Here is a 27,997-nt window from a genome sequence, read left to right as displayed (position 1 = left end):
AAAGTAATGAAACCTAACAACAAGAGATAGAATTTAAAATGTATATTCGGGTTGGGCCTGTAGATCCTTATAGTTTAGACTTGGTTTCTCACCCTTGAATTTGCAGGTTTGATCCCAGCTTACCAACCGAAAAAAATGTACAATCATAAGCTCCTTAAGTTAAAAATAGAACGTGAAATGCATATAAAGCCGCTAACCTCGGTTAAACCCAACTTCATTTAAACTTTTCAAAGATAAATCCACATTACTCACATTCAAAAGATTGATATTTTTGGTGGATTTCTGTCATGTAAACAAAGTATCACATAAAACATTGAAAACCCATCATTAAATCGATAATATTCCTTAGCAAGGTTTCAACTGGCAAGCTAACTAGAGGCCACGAACCCACTTTAATCCAATGAAGCACACACATTGTAGCATAGTGGGTCCCACTTTTGAGTGATCCTAACTGATGAAGCACACGCATTATAGCATAGTGGGTCCTTACTTTGGATCTAGTGTGGCAAAAAAACCATGACAAATCACCAATCTTAGCATCCAACACTACATATTAGTTGATGGGTTTTCAAAATCCAAAGGAGGCAGATAATTAATTGAACGGTCTAGATCTATCACTAGGGGATAATGCGTGTGCCTCATTGTATTACAATGAGGTCGCCTAGTTACACTGTATTACAAAAGTCAGTAACAAAATTACAACAGTGATATCGACAATTGCGTACACCTCTCTGTCTCTCAGTGCTCAGTATGTCTCGAAAATTTCACCTCTCCACCAAATCCAAAAAAATCTTTGTTGTGGTCGAAAACAGTTAATGTGATGTGGCAGTTCAAGAGGAGCAAACCTGATCGGGTTCTGATCAGAGGGAGGGATGAACGCTGATTTGATCATCTTGTAGAAAGTATCTTACGCTCAGATGAGTCCTGCGCAAGGTAACACCCAGTCAAAAGACCAACCCGGAGTCGTTGCTCTGGAATGGCCCTTCGATACTTAAGTCAGTATGCGACTTCATCTCTAGACCAAAATAGTAATGAATAGTAATTTCTCGGATTTCGGGCCCTCACCTTTGAGCCTTTGGTGGCTATTTATAGTAGGTGGTTATAGTTGATTTACCTCTTTACCCCTTGGGTAGGTGTCGCCCTGTGATTGGGTGGAGTGTGAATGTTTGTCTTATCTCTTAGGATTAGGCTTTTAATTGTTCCCTTGTAGCGGGGTAGTTAGGGTATACCATCAGAGGACACGTGTCGCTTCCTGGTTGGATGATCAATTTTGGGTCCAATCAGATGCCCCCTAGTTCCTTAGGCCGTATTTATAGCCTGGGGAAGTCTTAGGCCTTTAAGGATATCTTTGTTATTTTCTGACTCTGCTCATCATTTAGACCGATTTTGGACGGCCGAGATTGTTTCGGTGAGGTTGGATTTCGATCCAACTCGATGAAGTATCCCCCATCTTAATTTGATGAAATGTCTTATGTTATGATCGGCTAGGGCAGATTGCAGTTTTGCTGTTTAGCAGCATTGAAGCGTTAGATCGGTAGTACATGGTCTAAAAATTCCAATTTTTTCGGATGGGCGTGTTATATTGGGATTGGCATTGGTCGATCCAAAATACCGAATTTTTGGGATGCACGCGTTAGCCGATCCAACATCTCAATTTTTTAGGGTGTGCGCACTATATTGGGATCAGCATTAGCCGATCCAAGATTTTGATTTTTTTTGTGGTGTAGTGCCAAATTGGGAACAGCTTTGTACAATCCGAATCCTACCATTTAAGGTATTTAAGCCATGTTGGGATCGACTGTACACCTTCCCTACAATTTTGGCGTTTTGAGGGTATGGGGCCAAATTGGATTGGCACTATGAAAATCCCATTGCTTAAGGCATTGAAGGCATGTTGAGATCGGGTAGGATTGGATTTAGGCATGCCAAATTTGGGTGTAACTTCCAAAATTTTGGGCAAAAATTTATTTTTTTATTTTTTTTATTTTTTTTATCCGCTTGTTATATTGGGATAGGCATTAGCCGATCCAAAATTCCGATTTTTTAGGACGCGCTTGTTATATTGGGATCTGCATTGGCCGATCCAAATTTTAGGATGCCTGCGCCGTATCGGGATCGGCTTTGGCCGATCCGAAATTTTTATTTTTTTGGAACATACGTCCTAAGTTGGGATCGGCATCATACTTTTTCTTAGAATTATGGCTCGCTGGTGGTGTGATGCCGTCATATCGGGAAATCTCACCTTTGGTTTTTAGGCGTCAAATTTTGGCATAACTCCCAATATTTTGGGCGCATGGTTATTTGGGTTGGTTCCAACTTCGTTAGGCACACGAAATTTTTGGGCGTGACTCCCAAATCTTGCACAGATGCTCTGTTAGGCTCGGATTCATTCCAAGTCTTGCTTTGTGAGATAAGAAGCTGTTGCTTTTGAGTTTAGTAGAACGTGGGGCCAGGTGAAACCCAAGACTTGTATCTCTTTACTACCATCGCGTATTGATTGATTCAACTGGCGATGGCCAGAAGTTTCATGCCCTGATTGGTTCGGTGTACACTACAAAACCCTTTCGTTGAGACCTAACCTGTTGGCATGCATACAAAGTGTGGGATCTTGAAGGAAGCCCACAATGTGTTCGTCAAAATGCCTGATGACAATTTTTTAGTCTTGAGATATCTTTGGGTGTATTTCCCGATTTTCTTGGTTGAGCCCTATTTGGATCGGTATTAGACGATCCAGATTGCATCTTCTCCGAAGTGGGGGAGACGATTAGGCGCAATTCTTCATAAAGTGTGCCAGCCATTAATGGCTTCTGGCGTGACGGGACACATGGCGTTGCGGTATTTGAGAATGTGAAGGATCTCCAGTTTTTGGTCATCTTTAAAAGGAGATGGTTTCTTCTTCCATTCTCATTTCTACTTTCTTTTTGCTGTCTATTCTGCTCTCTTTCTTCTCTTGTGTCCTCCGTTGTGTTGTTTTTTCTTGAGTTCGGGGCTCTGAATCTTCTGATCGGTAATTTCTCCTTCGCTCTTTGTTTCTTCCATTTTCAGCTTTTTCGCTCATATCTAGTAGTAGTAGTAGTGGTTCTTGTACTCGAGTTGAGTCCAGATCTGATTCGTCTTCGGGAGGATCTTCTTCCTCCAGGGGCAATTCTGAGACTGGCCCTTCCGAGGTGACTAGATCCACCTCTCAAGGTCATAGCGGCCAGACCATGGCCGATCAGAGTCATAGAAGAGGGGTTCCTGGTCCTCACGTTGTAGATAGCGATGAGGAGGTGGCTATAGTGGATGAGGATCCCATCTTAGACTTAGGCACGGTTCCAAATCTGTTAGCGCCTCCTTTTTGTGGGGGAGCACATCATGATCCCGATGGAGAATTGGGGAGTCATGTACAGGGGGCTCCCCTTTCGTCCGTGCTGGATAGGATTGTAGATATCATCGCGCAGGCACAGATGGATGCCGAAATGAAACACCACATGGCAGCTCTTACCATGTCCAGCACGCTAGGTGAGCCCAAGCTAGATTTTATTAGGGTCAAACATTGTATTCCAGAACGATTTGGATTACGATTAGCAGAAGCGGGTGATCGGGCTCCCAATGAAAATGTAGATGTTTGCATCTACGAGGATTCTTTCAAAGCCGGTTTTAGATTTCCCATACATCCCTTTGTGATGGAGGTGTTGCGTTTTTATGGCTTAGCACCATCCCAAGTCGCCCCGAACTCTTGGAGAATTATTGTCGGTTTTATGTATGTGATGAAGGAGATGCTAGGGAAAGATCTTCTTTGGAGGTGTTCCGTCGGTGCTGTCGTCATATAAGAAACCGTTCGGACAGTTGGATTTACATAAGCCAGCGATCCGATACCAGATTTATGGTTGGTTTGTCATCCTCGACCCATGGTTGGAAGAATAAGTTCTTCTATCTGAGCCTTGAAGATCCTCACCCAGGTGAGAGGTGGGAGGTTCCCATGGTATGGGTACCAATAGATACGAAGTCAATGAGTGAGGAACCTGAGTTGTTGGGTGGTGACCTGGCAACCTTGGAGGCTCTTGAGGCACATCTCCGGAAGGATGGGCCGTGGAACCGATCCGAGAGAGGCGGGGGGACGAGCCCCCACGCGAGTCTCGGGATCATCCACGTGAAGGAGAGCTCCACCAAGGAACTCTCGAAAGAGTGCCCCTCACAGCATGAGCGGCGATGTGAAGTAAGATACCTCTCGATTCGGGGACTAGCCCGGATTCGAGACGCACCTTAAACAAAGAAAGAGTCGCCATCCAAGGAAGTGGGCCCTGGATCCCATGCTGTGCTCTGTCGCAACAGATAACCAGAGATACAAAGGGTCCGTGCCTGATGACGAATGGGGAAGGGGTTAGGCGCCCCCAATTCGCCCAAGTGCGAGCACCTGGTCTCTTATGCCATTTATTATTAACTTTGAAGAGTTTTGGGCAAAAATCATGTGAAATGGGAACCATCATCCCCGAGATAACGTCTATCTAAGCATGCATGACCCGGGGATGGGCAAAGAAAGTGAACATCCAAATCCTAACTCATCGCATCTAATCCTAACTCATCACATCTAAGAAAGCAATAAACAATCGCATGCATAGCTACAGCTAAACAGATAATGACAGATATAATGAGATAAGGAAAGCAAATATCTAAGTTTAGACAGATAATCAAGCTAAGACGAATGGATAAACGCTATAGCTAAGCAATCAAAGCAGTAAGGTAAACACACTAGCATGCGAGCCTATGCAAGAGATAAGACTAAGAAAATGGCAATCGACCGCACGCTAAAAGAACAAACAAAATAGAATGCATGAGAAATCTAAGATAAGCATACAACAAGCTAAAAGGTGTAAGAAAAAGAAAGAAATCGGCAAATCAACAGCATGTGAGAACCAAAAATGCCAGGGGAAAGAAGATGGAGCACACGATAGGCTCAGAGGGCGATTCAAAAGGAATCAAGCCCGGCGATCCTAATCTGCTGAAGATCGAAAAAGTCTCGCGATCGTCATGACCTATCGTTGGGCTCAGCGAGGGCAATCCCTGTAAAGGGGCCATGCTACGTCATCGCCCGTCCCAAAACCCGATAAAACGTCAGAAAACCGATGGAAACCGGAAAATCACGATGAAAACCGGAAATGGAATGAAAAGAGGGCACCGAGTGACCTGACAATCACCATCCTTGCCCATTTTTGCTTTTGTTTTGAAATGTTTGAAAATATTTATTAAAAAGGTTTGACTGAACTTGAGTGGACGAAAAGGTGAGAAATATTTGTAAAATGGCGATTTAAAAGAAATGGTGATGTAAAAATGGTGTAAAAAGAAAGGGTGATTGGACTCAGGATGCCAGCAGCACACCTGAGCTGCCTACGTACCCCTCAGCTAGGGATCAAGCCATCCATAGTTCGGACTTGACTACTCCTAATGACTCGAGATTTTGAGATCTTTGATTTTTTTAGATGTTTTTTTGAATTTTCAAGTGTTTTTGAAATGTTTTAGTGTTTTTTTTTGGAATTTTTGACATAAGAGGAACAAAATCCTATCATCATAAAGGGAGGACAGACTCCCGAATATCCCGCAAAGGTCGGACAGCATCCTATGCTTTGCGGGGGAAAAAGACAGAAACACGACTCTGCAAGGGTTGGACAGCATCCTATACCTTGCAGGAGCGGACAAAATCACATGACTTGATGAGAGGATGGACAGAATCCTAACCCCAACGATGATAGGACAGACTCCTGAAAGACTGAATGACTGACTCCTATGCTGAAGACTGGCTCTGAAAGATGGAAGGACGGAATCCTAAATTTTATGAAGGGATAGGACAGAATCCTAAACTCTACAGGGGTAGAACAGATACCTAAACCCTAGGGTGGTAAGACTGACTCCTAAACTCTCTAGGACTGACTCTAAAGAGGAAGAAATCCCTTAACCTGCGAAAACTCTAAGGCAGGAAGGGAAGGGGGTTGGCTCAAGAAGCATTCCGTCATAGCCCTAGCCCGAGAAGGAGTTTCTGAAAATGCGATGGAAATCCTGAAGAACCGAAGAAGACCCTGAACACAGATAATAACTTCCAATACTACTAGACATAGAACCGAAGGACATGCATATGATGGCAAAAGTTAGCAAATTAGGGTAGGCATGAGAACACACATCCCAAAAGAGACAAGTACATGGTAGTATAGATGGTTTTCTCATCCTAACAATTTAAAGGCAAAATATTATGACTTCAAATAATAGAGCCTCAAATCACAATCGGCACATCTAAGATGGCCCAAGAAAACTCAAATAAATGTTCGACACTTAGAGGCTTTTAATCAAACAGATTATGGACATACATAAAGCACACACCAATCATTTGTTGTTTTTCAAGACCAAAACAAAATAACGCGGAATTAAGACCATCAGAAATGAAAGAAACAGAAAGAGAAATAGAGAGTACCAAGAATGAAATGAAGGAAGAGATTAGGAGAATTACTTGAAATTGGAGCCTTGTAGGTTCAAGCTTTTGCTCCTCCTTTCTTCTTCTTCTTCTTCTGAATTGGGCAGAGACGGCGGATCGGGGCGAAATTGCCAGAGATGATGACGGATCGAATTTGGGGCATAGATCAACGGAGAGTGGGATCGTGGCTGCAAATGGAGGAAGACCCAAGTGGGTTTGATGGGTAAAAGAACATGGTGGTAGGGTCAGTGGCCGGAGCAAATGGTCGGCAGGACCGAGGTTGGGGAAAATGACCCCAAACCTCCCTTTATCTCTCTCTCTCTCTCTCTCTCTCTCTCTCTCTCTCTCTCTGTCTCCCTATCTCCCTCTCTGTTTTTTTTTCCTTTTTCTTTTGAATGGGGATAGTGGTGGTGGAGGGAGGAGGAGAGATGGTGGAGGTAATGGAGGAGTCGGTTGGAGGAGGAGTGGCCGGAGAAGAGAGGTGGGTCGGAGGTGGAGGATCCAAATGGGTTTGGAAGAAGGGTTTGGGGGTGGGTTTGAACGGAGGTTGCAGAGGTGGATTATGGGTTTCGGGTTTGAAGATGGTGGTGGGTATGAGTGATGGGTTTTGGTTTTTGTGAGGTGTTGAGAGTGGGTTCGGCTTTGGGGTTGTGGAAGGTGGAGGTGGCGGATGATGGAGGATTTTCGAAGGGTTTTGGTGGCTGTTGGTGGTGTGGGTGGTGGCGGTTGTAGATTTTTTAGAAAATGGGTTTAATGGTTGGGGATTGGTGGGGGTTGGCCGGCCGAAGGTGGGGTTGGCCGGTTGTAGAGATGGGTTTTTGGTGGGGTTTCGGTGGTGTAGGAGATGGGAATCGTGGCCGATGGGGGTGAAGGAGGAAATGGGGATGGTGGCCGACGGTGGTGGTGAGTTTGGTGGAGGTGGCGGCTGGCGGTGGAAGTTGCAGAGAAAAAGGAAGATGGAGGAGGAGGTGGCGGCTGGCAGTGGAGGTTGGGTGGATTTCCGGCAGACTAACCGGAGAAGATGAAGGGGGTGTGGGTGGTGGTGATGGCTGAAGATGCTTGGGTGGCCGGCGGGAAGGTGGTGGCTGTGTTTTTTTTTTTTTTTTTTTTAGGTGGGTGTTGATGGATGAAACAGCAGAGGGTGGCTGTAGAGGTTTGGGGTGGGGATGGTGGCTGTGGATAGTGGCTGTTGGAGGTGGAGAGAGGGGGGTCGTGGATGATGGTGATGAGCGGCTGTGATTGGCCGTGGAGAGAGGTTCGGATGGTGGGGTGAGGTTGAGCTCGCCGGATTCCGGCAAGCTTGCCGGAGAAGAAGGTGGTGGCCGATGGTGGGTTTGGACGGAATGGGCTTTGGGGAAGAAGGCAAGGTGGTGGCTGAGTTTGATGGTGGTGGCAGCGGAGGATGGGTTTTGGCAGTGGTGGTGGCTCGGTGGAGGAGGAAGAGGGAGAGTGGCTGTGGGTTTCCCTCTCCCCTTTCTCTTTTTTTTTTCTTTTTCCTTCTGCTGGTTCCTCTCCTCCTCTGTTTTTTTTCTTCTCAAATGAAAAATGAGACTCCCCTTCTCCCACAAGCTCTCTTTGATTTTATACTTAGGGTTCAATCCCTAACTCTAATCCTAACCCTCTATGTGGTATCTTCCTTTCCTTGGGTGATCTCCACCCTTGATCTACTCCCTCCACAAACACTCCATTTTAGAAACCCTAAAACCCTAAAGTGTTCTAACTAATCTAGACCCTACACCTCATCTCCTTGATCCAATGGCTATGCTTGTGGCTTGTAATGGAAGCAACACTCATTTTATTGAAATACCCCTAGGACAAGGTGATTTTACCCTATTGCCATTATGCCCTACTTGCTTTTATTTCCATCAATGAGCACCCTCACTTGGTTGTTTTCAACCCCCTCTTTCGTAATAAAGAGAGATAGCACCAATACTACCCTGCTTCGATAGCCGCGCTAACCTGTTCCGAATTTTTACACCGATTGACCAATGGGCCGACATGGGCGCACCCTCATTTTGCATCGAACGAGGGGAATGATATGAGCACAGCCAGTTTTGATGATGGCACACACTCGCCCGTCTTGTTCTCCATTTTTCGCCCGATTGCCCTGAAATTTTGCAGGGGGATTCTCGAGAATACTAACAACCTCTTGGGGAATTTGTACCCATAAATGTGCACAACCCGATGCCCAGAGCACGAGCCTTCTTCTCATTTTGGGGCCACCCCTCAGGAATTTTGAGATTAATTTCGGGACATCTGGGGACTCGAAATTCGGGAATTCTATTGGATATTCAATTTTGGGGACTTTAGGGCCTTGTCAAAATGGGGTGTCTACAGATGCCCCTCTTTGGCAGAGTGCGCTTGTCGCACGAAAGCCAAAGCCGAGCAGACAGCACATTGTGACTGGCCCAAGATTTCAAACGGAAGGGATGCAAGGGGGGACGAGATGGATCGACGAGACAGATTCTCATTGAGAGGGAGTGATAAGATGAATTGACGAGACAGATTCTCGAAAAGAAAACTGAGATGGACTTTCAAGGGGTAGCGAGACAGACTCTCACAAATTGCAGAATGGAATAATTAGACAGCCTCTAATTAAGTCACTCAGGGATTTGGAGATTATAAAGCAGAATGATTAGACAGCATCATGATCAAACCTGAATTAGGATCTGAGAAGACAGCATCTTGACAGATGAACAAAGCGGAATGATTAGACAGCATCATGATCAAACCTAAATTGGGATCTGAGAAGACAGCATCTTGACAGATGAACAAAGCGGAATGATTAGACAGCATCATGATCAAACTTAAATTGGGATCTGAGAAGACAGCATCTTGACAGATGAACAAAGCGGAATGATTAGACAGCATCATGATCAAACCTGAATTAGGATCTGAGAAGACAGCATCTTGACAGATGAACAAAGCGGAATGATTAGACAGCATCATGATCAAACCTGAATTGGGATCTGAGAAGACAGCATCTTGACAGATGAACAAAGCGGAATAATTAGACAGCATCATGATCAATCCTAAATTGGGATCCGAGAAGACAGCATCTTGACAGATCGACAAGGCGGAATGATTAGACAGCATCATGATCAAACCTGAATTGGGATCCGAGAAGACAGCATCTTGACAGATCGACAAGGCGGAATGATTAGACAGCATCATGATCAAACCTGAATTAGGATCTGAGAAGACAACATCTTGACAGATGAACAAAGCGGAATGATTAGACAGCATCATGATCAAACCTGAATTTAGAATCTGAGAAGACAGCATCTTGATCAGATCAACAAAGCGGAATGATTAGACAGCATCATGATCAAACCTGAATTTAGGATCTGAGAAGACAGCATCTTGACAGATCGACGAAGCGGAACGATTAGACAGCATCATGATCAAACCTGAATTTAGGATCTGAGAAGACAGCATCTTGACAGATCGACGAAGCGGAACGATTAGACAGCATCATGATCATTCCTAAATTGGAAATTTGATTTGAAAAATGCGTTCAAGTTTTCTCAAATCTTGATTCGTTAAAACTGATATCTCAAACATCAATGCATGCTAGGTATCTTTTATGGTCTGACTTTCGTCAGGACATAAAAGATGCCCCTAATATAATTTCGCTTCCAGTTCAGGAGTCTTAACAAAACTCAAACTGATTCAAGCTTTCTTTTATGAAACTCGGGTTACAAAGATTTTGAAGGAACAAGAGACTGACTCTTGCTGAAAGGTCTACCACTTTTATGCCAATAGCAGGGCTCCGGGCCTCAAAGGCTTTCAAAATGCACAAGAGACTGATTCTGTCTGAAACACTTTCAATTTTCTACCAACTGTCAGAACTTCAGGTTGCAATGGTTTTCAACTTCCAAGCAGACTGATTCTGCCTGACACATCTTCAACCTCCTGCCTGCTGCAGAAATTTCAAATGGGCCTGAGAGCTTGCCGCGCTTCTAGACCATGTATATGTCATTTCGCCTTCGGGAGATGCGACTTCCTGTTACCCCAGCGTTTGAAAGGATACTGGACCCAAACAGGTCATTTTGGGACACACCTGACCCGACTGAGTACATGACTTTGACTTGACAAGAATGACCTTGACAACTGCTTGACGAAGGACTTTTGGTGAGTACACAACCGAGTTGCAAGACTGACTTTCAGGAAAGACCGAATCTGCTTCTTAATTTGATAATTGTTTTAAGAGGGTACAGCTTACCACTCTCGGCACTCTTTGAATACCGCGTTTTAAGGTGATTTCGCCTCTTTCTGGTATTTAGTCATGGTTATTATACCCTTTGGATTGCTCGGTTTTAACCCCTAGCTTAGAGGAATATCAAAGGAAGCCTTGCCGGCACTATTCAGACCTTGAAGTGATGCCGATACAGGTATGAAAGTCTTGCTAGCTTCTGAAATTTAGTCCTTTACGAGAAGTCACTGCCATGACCAGACTGCCCCTTTTGGGTTTTCAATCTGGCGGACCGCTTGCCTTAATTTTTGCCTGGACTGCCTGCCCTTGCAGGTTTTCCATCCAGCAGGCTCTGTTGATTTTTGCCTAAGCCGCCCTTTCGGGTTTTCAGCTTAGCGGGCGAATGACCCTAACTTTTGCCTAGACCGCCCTTTCGAGTTTTCAGTCTAACAGGTCTAAGACTCCATTATTATTTTTTCTTTTTCTGTTTCTCCACAAATCTTTGCCTTATCACACCAGGAGGACTTCTAGGTGGATTAGGTTTTGAAAGAACTGGATCAGGGTGTTTGCATTGACTGGACCGAATCTGGACCCTTCCAGATAGCCTACGTACCTCCAAAGAGTGAGGATCAGGTCCGCGTAGTTCGCCCATTGGGGACTTTGGGTTGAGATTGTTTTGATTTGACTTCTTCTTTTTTTTTGAAAGTTCTCTCCTTTGTTTTTTTTTTCTTCTTTTCAACCGCTTTCAAAGATTTGACCGAACCCGACGTTGTCAAGTTGCCTACGTATCCTGTGGAAAGGGATCAGGTCATGACGTAGTTCAGGCTTTGCATCTTTTATGGCGTAAGTCATAAAAGATGCCCCTGGTTTGAGGGTGACAAAGAAATTTTGATTTTGCTTATTGGCTCAAAGGGTTTGCAATCGGTCTTTGACTTTTCTCTTTTGTTTTTCAATTGGATTTTTGGATTTGAAGCTCAGATCGACCAAGGACGGCCTCCTGGTGTCTTAGGCATAATACTTTTTAAGTTGATCAAGGTTTGTGGGTTCTGTTAGTTTTTCACCATTTTGATCAAGGAGTCTGACGGCTTTTCCAGGCAGGACTTCATCGACAATGTAAGGACCCGACCAGTTTGGTCTGAACTTCCCTCGGGGATCATGGACCGGTGCCCTGTAGGATTTCAAAACGAGGTCACCTTTCTGGAGATCTCTGATCTTCACCTTCTTGTTAAAGGCTTTCTCAATTCGACGCTGATATCCCTGAACATGATACAGAGCTCTGAGCCTCTTCTCATCAATCATCTGCAACTCCTGATACCGGGCCCTTGCCCATTCTGATTCTGGCAAACCAGCTTCCATCAATACCCTTAACGAAGGAATTCTCAGCTCAACTGGTAGGACCGCTTCCATCCCATACACTAGTGAATATGGCGTAGCTCCCGTAGAGGCCCTGATCGACGTTCTGTAAGCCCACAAAGCATATGGTAGCTTATTTGACCAGTCCCTGTACGTCTCTGTCATCTTGCTGATGATGGTTTTGATGTTCTTGTTTGCAGCTTCGACGGCTCCATTTGTCTGGGGCCTGTATGGTGAGGACTTGTGATGCTTAATCTTGAACTCCTCACATAGGCGTACCACTTCTTTCTTGAAGTGCGATCCATTGTCTGAGATCAGCTCATGCGGTACCCCATATCTGCAGATGATGTTCGTTCGAATGAATTTGGCAACTGAGGCTGAAGTCAGCGATGCGAACGATGCGGCTTCGATCCACTTAGTGAAGTAATCGATGGCTACCAGGATGTACTCATGCCCACTTGAAGATTTCGGAAACACCTTTCCGATAATATCGATTCCCCAGACTGAAAACGGCCACGGCGAAGTCAGAGAATGTAACTCAGAAGGCGGCACATGAATGAGGTTGGCGTAAACCTGACATTTATGACACTTCTTCACAAATGCGAAGCAGTCAGCTTCCATAGTTGGCCAGTAGTACCCAAGTCGCAGGATCTTTCTCGACAGCATCTTCCCGTTCATGTGAGGCCCACAGACTCCTTCATGCGTCTGTTCTACGAGATTAGCTGCTCGATCTTCATCTACGCAAAGAAGCTGGATTCCATCAAATGACCTCCTGAAGAGCTCATTGCCGCAGATAATGAAGTTAGCCGCCAACTTCTGGAGAGACCTCCGCTCTTTTCCTGATGCTTCAGGGGGGTGCACTTGGCCTAGAATGAGATTCTTTATATCAGTGTACCATGGCTTTCCATCTGGACATCGAGCTGCTATCTCTATAGCGTTCACATGCGCTGGAGCCCATTGTAACCGCACTGCTAGAGGCTGAACTTCCATTGATGCAGAGATATCTAACATTGAGGCCAGTGTAGCCAAAGCGTCTGCGAAATGATTTCTTGTCCTCGACAGATGAGTGAATGTAACATTCTTGAATCTCTTGACCAGGGAATCCAGATGCGTGTGATACGGGATCAATCTATCCTCCTTTGTTTTCCATTGACCATTGATCTGACAAATGATCAAGATTGAGTCCCCGAAAACATCTATCTCTTGAATATGCAAAGCTAAGGCTGCTTCGAGACCAGCAATGCACGCTTCATATTCGGCCTCATTGTTGGTACACTTGAACTGCAATTTGATGGATACGGGGATGTACTCTTTCTTCGGAGATATCAACACTGCCCCAACCCCTTGACCTCGGTTGTTCACAACACCATCGAAATACATCAACCACATGATGCTTGGGGCCTCATCTTCTATAGTCATGATCTCTTCATCAGGGAAATCTGCCGTCAGAACTGCATTCTCATCAACAGGCGCATCAGCCAACTGCTCAGCTATCACACGCCCTTTAACTGATTTCTGGGTTACATAGGCAATATCAAATTCAGACAATAGCAGCAACCATCTGGATGTTCTCCCGGTGAGGGCGGGCTTCTCGAACAAGTACTTCAACGGATCCATCCGTGAGAGTAAAAGAACCTTGCTTGATAGCAGGTAATGCCTAAGCCTCTGAGTTGCCCAAACCAGTGCCAGACAAGTCTTTTCCAAGATAGAATATTTGATTTCGTACTCCAGCATCTTCTTGCTGATGTAGTAGATAGGCTTTTCTTTCTTCGACTCAGGGTCTTGCTGGGCTAACATGCAACCCATAGCTGTGTCAGTGACAGATAGGTACAGCAACAGTGGTTGGTCCGGTATAACTGGTGACAGGACAGGGGGCAAAGCTAGACACTGCTTGACTTTCTCGAATGCTTCCTGACACTCATCATTCCACTTCTTTGGAGAATTTTTCTTCAATAGCTTGAAGATGGGTTCGCACGTCATTGTCAACTGATTTATGAACCTTCTGAGGTACTGAACCTTTCCCAGGAAACCACGGATCTGCCTCTCGGTCCTCGGTGGCTCCATCTCTTGGATTGCTTTGATCTTTTGAGGATCTACCTCGATCCCTCTTTCGCTGACCATGAATCCCAACAACTTCCCTGGGGTGACCCCGAATACACACTTGCTCGGGTTCAAGCGAAGCTTATACTTCCGGATCCTTTCAAAAAACTTCCCCAGGACTATGGCGTGCTTTGGTCGAGTCTTGGATTTAACAATCATGTCATCGACGTAAACTTCGACCTCTTTGTGAATCATGTCATGCAATAAGGTGGTAGCCGCCCTCTGATAGGTTGCCCCTGCATTCTTCAGCCCAAACGGCATCACTTTGTAGCAATATGTTCCCCATGGAGCGGTGAAAGCAGTTTTTATCATGTCCTCAGGGGCCATCTTGATCTGATTATATCCGGAAAACCCATCCATAAAGGATAGCAAAGCATGACCAGCTGTATTATCCACTAGGAGATCGATGCTCGGCAAAGGAAAATCATCCTTGGGACTCGCCTTGTTCAAATCTCTGAAATCCACGCACATTCTGACTTTTCCGTCCTTCTTGGGCACCGGTACTATGTTAGCCAGCCATTCCGGATATTCAACCACTTGAATAAAGCCCGCATCTAACAGCTTCTTGACTTCATCATGGACTTTCAATTCCCATTCTGGTTTTAATTTTCGAAGTTTTTGTTTTTTCGGCTTGGCACCTGGGATTAGGGGAAGACGATGCTGGACAATGTCTTCGCTTAATCCCGGCATGTCATCATAGGACCAAGCAAAAACTTCTTTGTATTCCTTAAGCAAAGTGATTAATTCTTCACGCTCCTCCGGTGATAACGTTTTGCCAATCCGTATTTCCCGGATTAAGGTTTCATCACCTATGTTGACGATTTCAATTTCTTCTTCAAGTGGTTTAGCGCGACGCTGCTCCTCCTGAGTAATCATGTGTTTGATCTCAGGGGGAGTTTCGTCGGCATCCTCATAAGAGGGGGAGTCTTGATCATTGTTATTAGTTTTATCAATTTGAGAACCAGAAACAGAGACAGAGACAGGAAGATACTGAAACGAGTCTTTCATTTCATTCATAGAATCAAAATTTACATCATTGATCAATTGGCCCACAGCAGGCTTTACAGTATGCTCAAAAGAAAAGTTTGTATCGTCAACTGAAATGTTGACACCTGACTCAACTGGACTATGTATGGACTTTGTGGTATATTCTATAACAGACTCATCTTCATAGACAGCATCTATACCGGAGGACTCGCCACCCACACCAGGAATGTCTAAGCTTCCTAAGGTACCTGCATCCAAAGAATTGTTAGAAATAACAGACTTTATATTTGACTCGGAAACAGACACATACTTAGAAACTTTAGACTCTTTTGGAGGAACGTGACTATGCTGAAGGACTAATTGAGGAATGACCTGAGAGGTCCAGTTATCAAGGGGTACCTCAGCTGGGATAATTTGGCCCTTAGGGTTCAGGATGTGCGCATCTTCTCCGATCATGGCAATGACCGGTGCCTCAACCTCGAAGAGGGAGTCTAGAAGGCGCGGCTCTAAGTTCTCCGCCCAATCAGATTCCTGTTTTTCGACAGCTGTAATCTGCCCATGGAAGTACTCATCCGGCAATTCATCAGCGAAAAAGATTTCAAAACCTGGCAGCTCTTTCCCAGACTCATCCAACCACGGCTTGGGGAAACCACAGAACGGGCGATCAGCTCCTTCTTTCCTATACCTACCATTCATCAACAGACTGAACGGTCCCATAGGCAGCTCTGCCCACTTCAGCATGTACTACTTTCTTTCCCTGATCTCTTTCTTGGTGGGTTCATATCCTAACCCAAACAGGTTGTTTGCGACCTTCAGCTCCGGCCACTCAGTTAAACCCTGCAGATTTCTCCCTAGACTAGTTCCAGGAATATACCCATATTTGCGCATTATTCGGGCTACCTGCGCATTTGCACTGGACATAAACAGAATTTCTTCACTCATAGCTTCTTCCATAGTAATGGTCGAAACTTCGAGTGAAAACCCAGTCAGACTGACATCTATGGTGCTTGAACCGATCTGCTCTTGGGAAATCTGTCCAACCTCTGGTTCTGGATCCCCTCTAACGGTGATAATTCTGTTATTCTTGACGAACTTGAGCTTCTGATGGACAGTGGAAGGAACCACTCCGACTTTGTGAAGCCAAGGTCGGCCGAGAAGGAGAAAGAAGGAGGTCTTGATATCCAGAACTTGGAATTCTATGTCAAACATTTCACCTCCAATCTCGATTTCGGTGACCAAAGTTCCAATGACATCCCTTCTGGTCCCATCGTAAGCCAATATCCCCTGCTCTGACGGAATGTAGTCATTTGGCCCAAACCCCAAGGCAGTAGCGGTGCTCAAAGGACACATATTCAGAGCTGACCCGTTGTCAACCAAAACCTCTGGTACCTTCTTCTTATTGCAAATGACGGTAACTCTGAGGGATTTTGTATGATTCTTACCTTCCGGAGTCAGATCTTCATCAGAAAAAGATACGATCATAGCTGCTCTGGCCATAGACACGAGCCCAACCAGCTCGTCAGGGGTTATATTCACAGACACCTGTGCTGTATTCAGTTCGCGAAGTATAACTTGACGATGCTTAGGTGATGACATCAACAGACCCCAGATAGAAACATTAGCTTGGGTCTTTCTAAGCTGCTTCAACAAAACGTCTTCATCTTCTTCAGGACGCAACCTCTGATTCTGATTTTCAACAGCTCTGGCAATCTCAGCGGGATTCTCTGCTCTCAGCTCGGGAGGCTTAAAGACGCGTCCACCACGAGTAACATGGCGAACCTCATCACAGGGATCGTTCAACAGAAGCAAATCATCATCCTCAAGCTTAAGGACATACGGGACTTCGCCTTTCTCTTCCTCCCCCTCGAATCTGAGGACATAAGGGCATCCAGAGGATTCCCCAACTTCTTGCGCAGAGGACAAGACATAAGGCTCTTCGCGTTTAACTTCCTCATCATCGGATTCCCATCTGAGGATATACGGCTCATCAGAAATAACGGCACATATACGGGAATGATCCAGGACAACCTCTTCAGTGAGAATAGCATAGACATTTGGAGGAGGCATAGTATGCGTTGGCAATGGATTCCTTGTGACATTAGAGAGAGCTTCCACCACAATTTCTTTTGCCTCGATCTTATCCTGGATCCTATGCCTTAGCGCCATACATCTGTCAGTCAAATGCCCAACACTCTGGTGATATTCACAGTACTGATCTCTTCTCCAATATTTCGGGAGAGGAATTGGGGCTTCCTGGGGTTCTAGTAGAGTGATCTTCTTGTCCCTCAACAGCTTTTTGAGAGCCACAGATAAGGAATAGGGTAGAGGAGTGAATTGTCTGGGCTCATTTCTTTCCGGACGAACGCCTCCGGGACCTTCTCTCCTAACTGGACGAGCAGTATTCACATTGTTAACTTCCTTCGGAGGCGCCATAGGCCTTTTCCCCTCTCTGACATCTGATGAGGAGGCCCTAGTTCTCAGGCCGCCCTTAGCCAATATGTATTCGATTCTAGTCCCGGTCTTGATCAAGTGATCAAAGTCATTGAAGTACTGGATGGACATATGAGGAAAGTAAAAGGGGGAAAGATTCTTGACGGCAATCTTGATAAGATCGTCATCCGGTAACTTGTGGGTCATTTGGGCTGCCTTTCTCCTCCATCGCCGAATGAAGGAAGTAAAGGTCTCATTGGGTCCCTGCTTCAGCGATTTCAGGTCCCTTTTTGTCACGTCAATCCCCTCTTCCATGGAGAATTGCTGGACAAATTTGTTAGCCACACCTTCAAGGGTCCTGCTTTCTTCTGGTTTCAGATGCAAAAACCACTTCTTGGCTGTCCCAGTCAAAGTCCTAGGGAACACTAAAGCAATCTGCTCTGGGGATAAACCGTGCTGCTGCAACAGAGGAATGACTGACTTGAGATGGCTACGAGGGCACCCCATTCCGTCATATTTGTCGAAGTCTGGCATTTTGAACTTGGGCGGAAGTACGACCCCTGGAGCTATCATGAATTCAGACATATCCAAATTTTTGGGACCTTGGCACTTCATGGTTTCCATATCCCGGGTCAGCTTCTCAATTTGGTCAGCCAATTCCTGTGCTTTATCAGGATTTCCCAGGTTAGGAAGACAGTTCTCTGCTGCGTATTGGCACTCATCAAAGTCTTCGATTTCAGGCAATACAGCTGGCCTGGGAGAAACAAGAGGAACAGAAGGTATAACTGGGGACTGTTGATTGGCCGGGTCTTTTGAGGTAGAAAGACGATCATTCTTCAGGAGGGCTATATCATCCTTCATGGCACTCAACTGAAGGAGAATAGCCTTCATCATTTCATTCATATCAGGACTGTTGTTTCCGGTCCCTTCCATTGATTCAGATGCAAGTGGAGAGGATGAAAGAATTTCTGGACGACCAAGGAGAAGCGGCGCAGGAGAGGTGAAGGATTCTGGGGAAAAAGAAAGTCTATTCAGCCTGGAATCTGAAGACTGACGGGACCAGGCCGATTTCGAATTGACTTTCTTGGGAGCGATGATGTCCCGCTAAGACTCCTGAATGGAAGTTAATAAGTTAGATTGCACATTTGATAATTGAGATGGAATGCTTCACACAAATTCGAGACGAGAGAAATAGAAAAGAACACATTTTCATTGATCGCAAATCAAACAGCGGTTACGATTGATAAAACATGTCACTTTTAATTACAAGTAAATGAAACCCAGTGAGTATAATGAAATTTGAAATTAAAATGACAATTGTATGAAAATGACAATCACATGACAATTGTATGAAAAAGGTCCTCAATGCTCCGCGAGCCGAGCTCTCTTTCCCGCAGGCTCTTCTGGTAACTCTTTCCGTTGGACTTTAGATGATAGAGCAAATCTCTTATATGTCACCTTGTTTCCCCAAGCAGCTACGATAGATTTTATGAGATCGGGAGTAAGCTTTTCGCAAGGAGGAGGGGTTACAAATCCGAGAGGACATGGATTTCCCGTGATCTGGTAAAGCAAACGAGTGGGAGCATAAAAGGTTGACTTTTCCAAACCCATAAGATACACAAATGGATGCGGGTAGGTGCTAGTGATAACGTGTAAGCATGAATGACTCACCCAGTGAAATTGATCTTTCTCCACGTGCTGTAACCAATTACACCACTCATCAATGGATTGCGGTTGGTTGGCCATCGGTTGCCAGGATGGGGAATTTTTCAAGGTATACTTATCACGGCTTTTTGGCTGGAGGATAGTGAGTTTTTCACAAAGCCATACGTATAACAATTTGGCATACCCATAGAAACTATTCTGAACCTTTTGATGGTCAATCCGGTCTAGTCCAGAAAAGGTTTCTGCCAGCATAATAGGAACATGATTCCTCCCTTTGTTAATTTGGTCTACTACACCAAGCAGAGCTAACGGGGCGGCACGGGAGTCTCCGCGAATGACATGACGCGCAAGGACTCCAAAGATTAAGGCATTACGCCGACAAGTCTGAAAATGAGAGTTAGCAGGGTCAATGCTCTTTGAAAAAAGTTTAATGAGATCATAAACTTCCACGTATGTGCCCTTGAAACAAGGTAGAGCATCAACAGTATCATTTTTAAATAGTCCACAGAAGAGGGAATGGGAGTCCATGCTTGAGGGTCGAATCCAAAGTCCTTCAGGTGGGATTTCTAACAGGGCGCACCAATCTTCAAAGATTGGACAGAATTCGAAAGGACCAAATCGAAAAACATGAAGGGTGTGATCCCAGAATTTTGCAGCTGCTTGGAGAAATTTCCAATTCACGTCGGATACGCTCAAATGATTGAATGTGCTTATAAATCGATCAACCATGTTCCTTTCACACTCACGCGGGAGAGCTTTGGTAGCCTCACTAATCCAATCCTTCAATACATTATTTGACATGGTTAAACCTAACATAGAGATAGGATAAGATTATTAGAAAATGAAGATAACCTGGTATAAATAAATGACAAGGATAAATTTAAAGATTCATCGCATGGGAAGGATACAATTGATGACACAGAATTTTTCATAACTGATTAAGGATGATCAGCAAATCAGAAAGGTAGACCATGGCCACAGAATGACAGAAGTAGGTCATATACCAGATCTAAATCTGATGATGGATACCAACAACTATTCGATCAATATGATGAAAAATGATAGACCATGGTTATAAAAACAGCAGACAAGCCATCAACCAGATCTAAGACACCACGAGTAGACAAGTAAGGATCTAATCCTACTGAGTAATATATACATAAGCTGAATTTACGATACAACCAAAGAATGGATACATAACCAAAGGGTAGTAAAAAAATTTTGTGACCACGAGAACGACCTGTACAGGCCACTAACCCAGTGAAACCCAAGGGGGATGCAAATACAACTGATCAAACCAGAAGTTCTCACTAAAAATGGGTTCTAAGCTAAATTGGGGCTATACATGGGAATCGAGACTAGGAAAACTGACTCTGAAGAATAGCAGTCATGCTTAAAAAAAATATTTTACGAAAAATTCAACAGCATAACGGCTAGACAAGAGAGTCCAGATAAGGTAAACTCATGGTTTAAATAACTCTAAGAAATGGCAGTCATGCTCGAAATGTTCTGAATAAAATCCTGCAGCATAACGACGCTAGACAAGAAAGTCAAGGTAAGGTAAACTCATGATTTTCCTAGCTCTAAGAAATAGCGGTCATGCTCGAAATGTTCCGGACAAAATTCGGCAGCCTAACGGCGCTAGACAAGAAAGTAAGGTGAACTCAGGATTTTCCTAACTCTAAGAAATAACGGTCATGCTCAAAAGGTTCTGGATAAAATTCGACAGCATAACGGCTATACAAAGGATTCATAGAGGATTCCCACAGCCCGACTAAAGGGTATGTAAATGGGAAGAATAGTAGTACAAGACTCTCAGTAAGAATGCTACTACTCAACTGACAGTAATAAGATAAGCTCACAATCGGTAAACGAAACGTGATCACAAGAGAAAGATAATCTAATGAATGACTGACTGCAGATGGGAATGTATGACAGCGGAGCAACTCCTATAATCAACAGATCAAAGGACAAATCATGGCCAAGGTAATGGCGATCATGAGCTACTGACTAGATCTAGATCTAAGTAAGGAATGGGTATCACCGATTGAAATAAATAAGGAACTCTAACTAAGAGGAAAACCCTAATATACATAATCGGTATATATAGGTATATACACATATACATATATCCTAACCAGGGGCACCAGCCCTAAACCTAATCTAGCGGAGTCAACGAAGTCTCGACTCAAGACAGACTGATGAGTGTACTAGGACTGCTGTAGCCATGTAAAATGAGCTACCCTAGTCTGCAAATGGGACAAAGCTCCTAACTCTAAGCTTTACATGTGTAAGCAACACATGTTCGACCCTTATATGAATGCAATATACTTATATAAACATGTGTACTTCCTGATTGGATTTCACTAAGTCAATAAGTATATACATAATATATAAAACAAAGTAGGGCTCCGGACTCAATCTATCGGGTACTATGCTTATGAACCATACTTAATATGTATAACTCAAGTGCACCGAGTGTTATACATAGTATGCTTCATTGCTCATCGGCTGCTGTAAACACAAGTGCACCGAGTGTTTTACGGCTGCAGCGTTGGCGCATAGCTTGGAAATAGATTCAACAGCACCATCAGGGTGTAATGACATCCCAGTCGGGCACGCATTGAATCTATCCCGTGGAGCCAATAATGAAAAACAAATAAAAAATAATGAAAGGAATAAAAAATATGATAATGCATGATGTGTAGTGTGTGAATCTCTTGTTTTAATTACGCACCTATCTGGTGCCCCTGGATTTCTAACGATAAAGTTCCCATTTAGCTTGGTTTTGACCCAAATTTCTTCAAAATTAATTAAAAAGGCATTTTTACAGAGTTAGGCAATATTTCAAAAAATCCCCAGCAGAGTCGCCAATCTGTGGAACCCGATCCGAGAGAGGCGGGGGGACGAGCCCCCACGCGAGTCTCGGGATCATCCACGTGAAGGAGAGCTCCACCAAGGAACTTTCGAAAGAGTGCCCCTCACAGCATGAGCGGCGATGTGAAGTGAGATACTTCTCGATTCGGGAACTAGCCCGGATTCGAGACGCACCTTAAACAAAGAAAGAGTCGCCATCCAAGGAAGTGGGCCCTGGATCCCATGCTGTGCTCTGTCGCAACAGATAACCAGAGATACAAAGGGTCCGTGCCTGATGACGAATGGGGAAGGGGTTAGGCGCCCCCAATTCGCCCAAGTGCGAGCACCTGGTCTCTTATGCCATTTATTATTAACTTTGAAGAGTTTTGGGCAAAAATCATGTGAAATGGGAACCATCATCCCCGAGATAACGTCTATCTAAGCATGCATGACCCGGGGATGGGCAAAGAAAGTGAACATCCAAATCCTAACTCATCACATCTAAGAAAGCAATAAACAATCGCATGCATAGCTACAGCTAAACAGATAATGACAGATATAATGAGATAAGGAAAGCAAATATCTAAGTTTAGACAGATAATCAAGCTAAGACGAATGGATAAACGCTATAGCTAAGCAATCAAAGCAGTAAGGTAAACACACTAGCATGCGAGCCTATGCAAGAGATAAGACTAAGAAAATGGCAATCGACCGCACGCTAAAAGAACAAACAAAATAGAATGCATGAGAAATCTAAGATAAGCATACAGCAAGCTAAAAGGTGTAAGAAAAAGAAAGAAATCGGCAAATCAACAGCATGTGAGAACCAAAAATGCCAGGGGAAAGAAGATGGAGCACACGATAGGCTCAGAGGGCGATTCAAAAGGAATCAAGCCCGGCGATCCTAATCTGCTGAAGATCGAAAAAGTCTCGCGATCGTCATGACCTATCGTTGGGCTCAGCGAGGGCAATCCCTGTAAAGGGGCCATGCTACGTCATCGCCCGTCCCAAAACCCGATAAAACGTCAGAAAACCGATGGAAACCGGAAATGGAATGAAAAGAGGGCTCCGAGTGACCTGACAATCACCATCCTTGCCCATTTTTGCTTTTGTTTTGAAATGTTTGAAAATATTTATTAAAAAGGTTTGACTGAACTTGAGTGGACGAAAAGGTGAGAAATATTTGTAAAATGGCGAATTAAAAGAAATGGTGATGTAAAAATGGTGTAAAAAGAAAGGGTGACTGGACTCAGGATGCCAGCAGCACACCTGAGCTGCCTACGTACCCCTCAGCTAGGGATCAAGCCATCCGTAGTTCGGACTTGACTACTCCTAATGACTCGAGATTTTGAGATCTTTGATTTTTTTAGATGTTTTTTTGAATTTTCAAGTGTTTTTGAAATGTTTTAGTGTTTTTTTGGAATTTTTGACATAAGAGGAACAAAATCCTATCATCATAAAGGGAGGACAGACTCCCGAATATCCCGCAAAGGTCGGACAGCATCCTATGCTTTGCGGGGGAAAAAGACAGAAACACGACTCTGCAAGGGTTGGACAGCATCCTATACCTTGCAGGAGCGGACAAAATCACATGACTTGATGAGGGGATGAACAGAATCCTAACCCCAACGATGATAGGACAGACTCCTGAAAGACTGAAGGACTGACTCTTATGCTGAAGACTGACTCTGAAAGATGGAAGGACGGAATCCTAAATTTTATGAAGGGATAGGACAGAATCCTAAACTCTACAGGGGTAAGACAGATACCTAAACCCTAGGGTGGTAAGACTGACTCCTAAACTCTCTAGGACTGACTCTAAAGAGGAAGAAATCCCTTAACCTGCGAAAACTCTAAGGCATGAAGGGAAGGGGGTTGGCTCAAGAAGCATTCCGTCATAGCCCTAGCCCGAGAAGGAGTTTCTGAAAAGGCGATGGAAATCCTGAAGAACCGAAGAAGACCCTGAACACAGATAATAACTTCCAATACTACTAGACATAGAACCGAAGGACATGCATATGATGGCAAAAGTTAGCAAATTAGGGTAGGCATGAGAACACACATCCCAAAAGAGACAAGTACATGGTAGTATAGATGGTTTTCTCATCCTAACAATTTAAAGGCAAAATATTATGACTTCAAATAATAGAGCCTCAAATCACAATCGGCACATCTAAGATGGCCCAAGAAAACTCAAATAAATGTTCGACACTTAGAGGCTTTTAATCAAACAGATTATGGACATACATAAAGCACACACCAATCATTTGTTGTTTTTCAAGACCAAAACAAAATAACGCGGAATTAAGACCATCAGAAATGAAAGAAACAGAAAGAGAAATAGAGAGTACCAAGAATGAAATGAAGGAAGAGATTGGGAGAATTACTTGAAATTGGAGCCTTCAAGATTTTGCTCCTCCTTTCTTCTTCTTCTTCTTCTGAATTGGGCAGAGACGGCGGATCGGGGCGAAATTGCCAGATATGATGACGGATCGAATTTGGGGCGTAGATCAACGGAGAGTGGGATCGTGGCTGCAAATGGAGGAAGACCCAAGTGGGTTTGATGGGTAAAAGAACATGGTGGTAGGGTCGGTGGCCGGAGCAAATGGTCGGCAGGACCGAGGTTGGGGAAAATGACCCCAAACCTCCCTTTATCTCTCTCTCTCTCTCTCTCTCTCTCTCTCTCTCTCTGTCTCCCTATCTCCCTCTCTGTTTTTTTTTCCTTTTTCTTTTGAATGGGGATAGTGGTGGTGGAGGGAGGAGGAGAGATGGTGGAGGTAATGGAGGAGTCGGTTGGAGGAGGAGTGGCCGGAGAAGAGAGGTGGGTCGGAGGTGGAGGATCCAAATGGGTTTGGAAGAAGGGTTTGGGGGTGGGTTTGAACGGAGGTTGCAGAGGTGGATTATGGGTTTCGGGTTTGAAGATGGTGGTGGGTATGAGTGATGGGTTTTGGTTTTTGTGAGGTGTTGAGAGTGGGTTCGGCTTTGGGGTTGTGGAAGGTGGAGGTGGCGGATGATGGAGGATTTTCGAAGGGTTTTGGTGGCTGTTGGTGGTGTGGGTGGTGGCGGTTGTAGATTTTTTAGAAAATGGGTTTAATGGTTGGGGATTGGTGGGGGTTGGCCGGCCGAAGGTGGGGTTGGCCGGTTGTAGAGATGGGTTTTTGGTGGGGTTTCGGTGGTGTAGGAGATGGGAATCGTGGCCGATGGGGGTGAAGGAGGAAATGGGGATGGTGGCCGACGGTGGTGGTGAGTTTGGTGGAGGTGGCGGCTGGCGGTGGAAGTTGCAGAGAAAAAGGAAGATGGAGGAGGAGGTGGCGGCTGGCAGTGGAGGTTGGGTGGATTTCCGGCAGACTAACCGGAGAAGATGAAGGGGGTGTGGGTGGTGGTGATGGCTAAAGATGCTTGGGTGGCCGGCGGGAAGGTGGTGGCTGTGTTTTTTTTTTGTTTTTTTTTTTTTAGGTGGGTGTTGATGGATGAAACAGCAGAGGGTGGCTGTAGAGGTTTGGGGTGGGGATGGTGGCCGTGGATAGTGGCTGTTGGAGGTGGAGAGAGGGGGGTCGTGGATGATGGTGATGAGCGGCTGTGATTGGCCGTGGAGAGAGGTTCGGATGGTGGGGTGAGGTTGAGCTCGCCGGATTCCAGCAAGCTTGCCGGAGAAGAAGGTGGTGGCCGATGGTGGGTTTGGACGGAATGGGCTTTGGGGAAGAAGGCAAGGTGGTGGCTGAGTTTGATGGTGGTGGCAGCGGAGGATGGGTTTTGGCAGTGGTGGTGGCTCGGTGGAGGAGGAAGAGGGAGAGTGGCTGTGGGTTTCCCTCTCCCCTTTCTCTTTTTTTTTCTTTTTCCTTCTGCTGGTTCCTCTCCTCCTCTGTTTTTTTTCTTCTCAAATGAAAAATGAGACTCCCCTTCTCCCACAAGCTCTCTTTGATTTTTATACTTAGGGTTCAATCCCTAACTCTAATCCTAACCCTCTATGTGGTATCTTCCTTTCCTTGGGTGATCTCCACCCTTGATCTACTCCCTCCACAAACACTCCATTTTAGAAACCCTAAAACCCTAAAGTGTTCTAACTAATCTAGACCCTACACCTCATCTCCTTGATCCAATGGCTATGCTTGTGGCTTGTAAAGGAAGCAACACTCATTTTATTAAAATACCCCTAGGACAAGGTGATTTTACCCTATTGCCATTATGCCCTACTTGCTTTTATTTCCATCAATGAGCACCCTCACTTGGTTGTTTTCAACCCCCTCTTTCGTAATAAAGAGAGATAGCACCAATACTACCCTGCTTCGATAGCCGCGCTAACCTGTTCCGAATTTTTACACCGATTGACCAATGGGCCGACATGGGCGCACCCTCATTTTGCATCGAACGAGGGGAATGATATGAGCACAGCCAGTTTTGATGATGGCACACACTCGCCCGTCTTGTTCTCCATTTTTCGCCCGATTGCCCTGAAATTTTGTAGGGGGATTCTCGAGAATACGAACAACCTCTTGGGGGATTTGTACCCATAAATGTGCACAACCCGATGCCCAGAGCACGAGCCTTCTTCTCATTTTGGGGCCACCCCTCAGGAATTTCGAGATTAATTTCGGGACATCTGGGGACTCGAAATTCGGGAATTCTATTGGATATTCAATTTTGGGGACTTTAGGGCCTTGTCAAAATGGGGTGTCTACATGGGCCAATATTCTATAGTAAGGACTGTGATAGTGAGGAGGCTTTGTTAGCACTTGGAGTTAGTTTTACAACCCCAGCCAGTAGGTGTCTTAGGCCTACTTGTGATTAGAATTCATGCCTCTGTTATTCTTTTGCCTTTATTGGTCATATCTCATTATCTGATTGCTTTGTTATTTCTTTGTTCTTTGCCATGTTCCCAGTGATGGAAGCTGCGAAGAAGGCTGAAATGGTAAAGCGAGTGATGACGGGCAAAGTAGGCTGAGCTCAGAAAAGGAAGGAGCAAGAAGGATCCTCTGATCATCCGATTCAGGAGAAGGGAAAGGGGGTTAGGCCTACTACGGCTGGTAAGTCTTTTTCTTCTTTAGTCCAGCTTCATAAGGAGACTCATCCTAAAGAAGTTAAAGGATCAGGTGCTGGAGCCAGGACAGGGGCAAAGTGTTTGGCTTCCACTGTCTCGCCTATTAATAAGGACAAGGTGTTTTGCCCCGACTGGCCCGTTCTCCGAACAGATACTGCGTTTTCTAATCAGGACGTTGCTCGAGAACTCCTTAGGAAGGTTGTGCTAGAGAAGGATGCTCTCCGCATTGAGAAAGAAGTTCCTGGGACGGCCTTTGGGTCTGGCTTTGCATCTATTTACCAAGTGACCGTTCTCATTTCCTCTTCAATTGGTTGTGTGCGGCCTTCATAGTTCTGGTTATCTTCTTATCTGCTGCCAGTGTTTGCAGTTGAGCTGCTACTAGACGGGGAGAACAAACGCCTGAAGAATGCCTAGGATGAGAAGATCCGAAGGGCTTTGGATGATCAAGCTTTAGAGCATCTGGCTGATAAGAAGAAGGTTGTCGATGAAAAGCAGGTTGAGTGTGATGGTCTCATTTCTACCGCTTATGCCGAGGCTTTTGATGCATGCAAAGGCCTTATCTTGAAGAAATACCCCAGCACTGGTTTTGACTTTGAGGATATTACTTGGGAGAGCCTGTTCGCCAGTTCTTCTGCTGATCCGGTGGATGCTCCTGTTGCGGAGGAGGTCGATCAAGGTCATGATCAGAGTCCTACTCTAGTTGTTGATGATCAGGAGGCTCCGGCTCCTTAGGCTTTGTTTGTTTATTTTCTTTTCTGGTGGTGCTACATTTTATTTTGTTCTTAGTCCTAGTAGGCCATTTATGGGTTGTATAAATACTCTTTGGATGAGATTTTGACTGCTTGCTTTTCCTTTTAAGTAGTCTTGCTACTCTTTGTGTAGTGGATGTTTTACTACTTCGTACTTGGTAAATACAGAACTTTCTCATGCT

At 44.8% G+C, this 27,997-nt stretch overlaps 1 long non-coding RNA gene across 3 annotated transcripts; it reads left to right on the top strand.

Moving 5' to 3' along the window:
• Positions 1-1,821: 1,821 nt before the first annotated feature.
• Positions 1,822-27,997, top strand: LOC143878638 (uncharacterized). 3 transcript variants are annotated; one of them, XR_013251052.1, is made up of 4 exons: positions 1,822-1,904; positions 26,909-27,052; positions 27,119-27,348; positions 27,434-27,997. It is a non-coding gene; the product is annotated as an uncharacterized LOC143878638 (long non-coding RNA). The 3 variants fall into 3 exon arrangements; XR_013251053.1 differs by lacking the exon at positions 1,822-1,904 and adding an exon at positions 1,958-3,007; XR_013251051.1 differs by lacking the exon at positions 1,822-1,904 and adding an exon at positions 26,711-26,788.

Source organism: Tasmannia lanceolata, unplaced genomic scaffold, assembly GCF_043159265.1.
Source record: "Tasmannia lanceolata isolate RefF3 unplaced genomic scaffold, GAP_Taslan_0.1 ptg000006l, whole genome shotgun sequence".
Lineage (NCBI taxonomy): Eukaryota > Viridiplantae > Streptophyta > Magnoliopsida > Canellales > Winteraceae > Tasmannia > Tasmannia lanceolata.
This window is presented reverse-complemented; position numbering and strand designations above follow the sequence as displayed.